This window comes from Ctenocephalides felis, unplaced genomic scaffold (assembly GCF_003426905.1).
Source record: "Ctenocephalides felis isolate EL2017-DRISC unplaced genomic scaffold, ASM342690v1 CF-g0.4_SCAFFOLD_02432, whole genome shotgun sequence".
NCBI classification, from domain to species: Eukaryota; Metazoa; Arthropoda; class Insecta; order Siphonaptera; family Pulicidae; genus Ctenocephalides; species Ctenocephalides felis.
The window spans coordinates 84,856-90,642 of record NW_020538586.1 but is presented as its reverse complement, the minus strand read 5'-3'; the positions used below and the strand labels follow the sequence as shown (position 1 = coordinate 90,642).

General features: G+C 32.0%; 1 pseudogene; it reads left to right on the top strand.

Annotated features, from left to right (window-relative positions):
* The first annotated feature begins 2,439 nt into the window (after positions 1–2,439).
* Positions 2,440–4,167, top strand: LOC113380864 (annotated as a pseudogene).
* The last annotated feature ends 1,620 nt before the right edge of the window (positions 4,168–5,787 follow it).

Genomic DNA, 5,787 nt, shown 5'->3' with positions numbered 1-5,787 from the left:
AGAAGATATCGAAACATACTCTATAGGTAGCGTGCGCATGAAAGTTGAACGGGTTATATAAAGATTGAAAATTTTTAAAATTCTGCATCATATGCCGAAGGATCTTAGATTTTTAGCCGATAACATTATGTATGTATGTGCCATTTTAGTAAATTTACAAACTCCCATTATCAAAGAGGAGGGTGATAAATAAAAGTTTATATTAGGTTTTTAATTTATTTTATTATAAATTATAATTAGGGAATATGTGAATTGAAATGTCGCTTTATATTCATGTAAAATGTAAAAGTGTCATAATTCTTGGCTTAAAGTTGCTTGTCTTTGAAAGTTTATATTGGATTTTTAATTTTATATGTAATAAATTTGTAAGGGCTTAAACATGCTATACATTCATTAAATACATATAAACGAACCATAACTCTTTTAGTTTTTCTTTGGAATAGTTTAGTTGGAATAGGAATAGTTTATAGTTTAGTGAATGCTTTTAGTGAAAGTTTCTGAAGAATTTCTCCTCTAAACAAATTAATGTCCGTTATATAATCATGATCATTACCACTCAACTTCTGAGTGACTTTGAACGCTTATTTTATGGACAACGCTAATTTGATCTGAAATTAGAAAAACTTAACCACTTAATGCTAAGGTTTTTTTGTGAAGGGAGGTCAAATTATTATATCAAATTACATTAAGTAATACAAAATCATAAATAATTACCAATGTTGAGTATGCCCTTTCTACCAATATTGGCAAATACTGCTCAAAATAAAACAATTCTAGTTTTGGTACCAGATTTTGCAAAAACTATTTCCATTAACTATCCCCAGCAGTTCGATTGTAGCAGCCGAGCGATTCACATCGAATAAATAATCGTAAATAATTACATAATGTCTTCCGAGTCGGATGGTCAGTGCGGCCGACCACCTGACCCAAACCTTTTTACCTGCCGCTCTGCGATTGGAGAATCAACAGCAGATGCAAAGAACACTTGTTTAAATAGATCGAGTGACATGGATTTTTGTGATACTGAAAGTGTAATTAGTGTAGAAAATGAATCAGTTAGTAGTTGTGATTTGAATATTAAGAATAGTGTTAATGTTAATTATAAGTATAATATCAACGATGTAAGTGCAGATAATAATAAAAGGAAAACGTTAGAACAAAAGGAAAACGTTAGAACAAAAGGAAAACAGTAATTTAGCGTCAAATAATAGTGATACAACAATGGAAATAACAAAAGATCTAACAAGTGACGACAACAATATAAACCAGTGATTGCCAAAGTGGGCGCCAGCGCCCCCTTGGGGGCGCTGCGGCAATTCAGGGGGGCGGTGATGGGCTTTGGTGCATTCAGGGGGCGATGCTCAGTTGTAGTGGGCGTTTATAGCACAAAAGTAAAAAGACACCATACCAAAGTAAAAAACACAAAATCAAATGTAAACATACACAAAAGTAAAAAAATATTATAATATTAATATTATATATAAATAAATGATTAACATTAACACTGAATTATACCAAGATGATATTTTATTTCAAATTATCTAAACATATATGCTTATTCCAACTCGCAAACAAATTTACCGCATTAGATGTATCGCTATTATTGACGGGTTCTTCTATACCTGGCGGATTAGTATTTATTTGCTTATCTTTATGGAGCAAACTATGATGTTTCTGAATACATATCCCACATCTATATCTAATAATAAATAATAAAATATCCGCTAATAAAAAATTCCCCATCGGAAAATATTATAGAATGAAATTGGAGCAAATTACTATATAATGATTATTTTTGCATATTGACGGGTTCTTCTATACCTGGCGGATTAGTATTTATTTGCTTATCTTTATGGAGCAAACTATGATGTTTCTGAGAACATATCCCACATCTATATCTAATAATAAATAATAAAATATCTGCTAAAAAAAAATTCCTCATCGGAAAATATTATAGAAAGAAATTGGAGCAATTTACTATAAAATGATTATTTTTGCATAAAGCATTGCATTGGTAACATTATTGGATCGGGGCAATAAAGATTTTCTCTCGTTACTTTTGTTAGCCTCTCAGTTTTTATGAGTTACAGCTATTTATATTCGTACATTTATACCCCCTACACACCCCAAAGAGCCTCGGATTTAATATAAAAAGCCCTGGTCAAATCTTGATAAAGTAGTATAGTGAAAATAATTGAACAGTCAACTGTGATACTTGCAGATTAAGCCGGCGTTGTGTATTATTATTAGATAATATAATTTTATATTAAAAGCAGTTTTTGTTCAGTAATAAATAGTGTCACTATAATTGGTAAGTATTATTGCTGTTGTAATTGCATATGCTTGACAATTAATGATATCATATATTATATATATTTCATTCAATACGTCTGTAAAAAATATTTTCTCTACAGATAATAATGGCTGAATAAAAAAAAATGTAGACAATATAACATCGAATATTTAAAATATGGCTTTATTGAATCGCATGTGAATATTACATTGCCAATGTGTCTGATTTGTCAGAAAACTTTTTCAAATGAAGCTATGAAGCCTTCTAGACTACAAGAACATTTGACTAAAATTCATGGTGATAAAGATAAAAATTTAAGTTATTTTCGTACTCTAAAAGAAAAATTTAGACAACAATCGACAGTGGCAAAACTCTTTTCAACCACAACTTCTCAAGACGGCGATGGCTTGCTTGCTTCATATATTTCATTAATGATTGCCAAGTCGGGAAAACCCCATACTATTGGTGAAGAACTTATAATACCGGCCATAAGTGAAGTAATCCGTACTGTATTACACAAGCCAGCATTTGATATAATGAAAAAAATTTCGTTGAGCAATAATACCGTGCAAAGAAGAATTGATGAAATGGCACAAGATGTTGAAGATTCATTATGTGGCTACTTGAAAACATCTCGGTTTTCAATTCAACTTGACGAATCCACATTGCCCGAAAACGAAGCTTTGCTTTTAGCATATGTCCGGTTTATAAGAGAAGAAAAAATGTGTCAAGAATTATTATTTGCTAAATCTTTGAAAACTGACACGAAGGGAGAAACAATATTTTTTGCATTAGATGAGTTTTTCAAAGAAAAAGGAATACCTCTAAAAAATATTGTATCAGTAGCCACAGATGGTGCTCCAGCGATGGTAGGGCGCTACAAGGGTTTTTTTGCTTTTTTAAAAAAGGAAGTGCCAAATGCTTTTGCAGTACACTGTGTCATTCATCGCCAACATCTTGTTGCCAAAAATTTGAGTGAACGCCTTCATAATTCGTTGCAATATGTTATTAGAGCTACCAACCTAATAAAAAGCAGAGCTAAGAATGATAGGTTATTTAAACAGCTTTGTATTGATAACGACGAAGAATATAATCGTTTGCTGCTTCATACAGAAGTAAGGTGGCTATCAAAGGGTGCCTGCTTAGATAGATTTTATAAACTTTTTAATTCGGTGCTGGAGTTTTTGAAGGATAATGATGAAGATTTGCGATCCAAACTAACACACTACAAAAGTGACATCGCTTACTTAACAGATTTATTTAAAAAATTCAATGAATGCAATATATAACTTCAAGGGGATGAAATAAACTTAATAAAAACAAAATCTATTATTTCTGCATTCATTACAAAACTGTTTATATACAAGCAAAATTTTGGACGAGGAGAATTAAGTCAGTTTCCAAATCTATCAGAAGCAGAAAAAAAAGATAGCGATATACAGTCTTACTGTGAGCACTTAAATGCACTTCATTCTGATTTTTCCAAGCGATTCGAAGATATCATGGAAATGAACATACCTGATTGGATTTTCGATCCCTTTACAAGTGCAATTACAGAAGATTCTCCAGAGCTACAAGAAGAATTGATGGAGATAATGACAAATGATGAACTGAAATTTAAATTCAAGAGTGGTTACCAACAATTCTGGCTGCAAAAAGAGATCCCGACGGCTTACCCACAAGTTTGGTCAGTCATTGAAAAATTTCTTATTGCATTTTCATCATCATACTTAGTGGAACGTGGATTCAGCGCTGCAACCAATTTATTAACAAATACAAGAAACCGATTACAAATAGTAGATCGTGGAGATTTAAGATTACTTCTGACGAAGATAGAACCGCAAATTGCTAAATTGGTAGCAGCACTTTTATAATTTCAAACTTTGATATTATTTTACAACCTTCTTTTGAAAGAGTAAAATATCAATTTTGATAATGTCCATTATTTTAATAAATAAATCAGCAAAACCTTTCCGTCATCAGTGATGTGCCAATTGCAATTGCATTTTATTACAAAAATACCCGTTACATATCTGAAAAATTTGATGGTGCAATTTTTTTCTGAATGTTTTATGATTTATTAAAATAGCGTACTCTATCAAAATTGGTTTCTTTTTCATCAATTCATCTATTATATTTTTATATACCTTATTAATTGCTAGTGAAATAAAAAAAATAGGGGGGCGCTGAGTAATATTTTTTCTGGAAAGGGGGCGGTAGGTAAAATAAGTTTGGGAATCACTGATATAAACGATCAAAATAAATCAGATGAAAGAGTTAATCCATTAAATAATTGATACGTTTTGAAGGTTGCGATATGGGCCCTTACACTATATTTGTTGAATCCAAGGACAAAAATATAGGCCGACTACACCCGATGGCCTTGGGAAATATCATACATAATGCTGGGGCATATTTCAAATTTGGTTTGACAGAAGTTTCGGTTATAGGAAAAAATAAAGTGAAGATGGAATTTAAAAGCGCCAGGGTGGCGAACAAAATTCTAGATGACAAAATTTTAGAAAAAACTAATCTGAAGGCATACATCCCGAAATACCTACTTGCAAGGCATGGCATAATATTTGATGTGGATGCCAATCTCTCAGAACAAGAAATTATAAACGCCATTGAAACAGACATTCCGATTATAGACGTGGTATGTTTAAGACCGAAAAATAATAATACAATAAATTACTCATCACAAGTGTCAAATTATGTTTAAGGCACAAGTTTACCGATAAGGTATTCTATACATTCGGTAAAATGTGAGGTTGACCGTTTGTACAGAAAGTGGTCCAATGCTACAAATGCTGTCGGTTCAATCACGTTAAGGACCAATGTAGATGAAAAGAGAGATGTATGAAATGTTCCGGAGAACATAATGCAAAAATATGTATAGCATCCAAAGGGTATGGGCGCATTAGCATATAGAATCGGCCCCACCCTGGTATTTAAATAATTTATATGCCATTTTATAGTTTTTTTTGAAAAAAATCGATATACAAATTTTCAACTTTGTACCTCACCTTATGGCCGAGATATCATTGAAAATGTGTAAAAGTGGCCCCTTCTTTCAAACTCACTTTTTGGCGTAACCGTAAAAGATATCGAAAAACTCTTTACGTGATTCTACTCACACTGGCCTAGACTACATTATGTAGAACAATCAATGTCAAATAATCAATTATTATTAGCTGAAAAATATAAATTAATTTTTCAATTGATGTTTTCCGGTTGTGCGCTTAGTTGGACCACTTTCTAATTAGCGTTATTCGAAAGCTTATTATTTTTTCTTTTAGTACTGAAAATAGTGTTTAAATCAATTTTGTGGAACACATTGAAGAATTTAAAAAACCCAAGTAAGTACACCCGCGCGTAACGCTAATAGTGCCCTACAAAGTGCAATGATTACGTTCGGAAGCAACGCTCGATGCGCCCGATACGATTCCTAAGAAATTTTGAATGTGACAATATTTATTATTTACTTATACTTA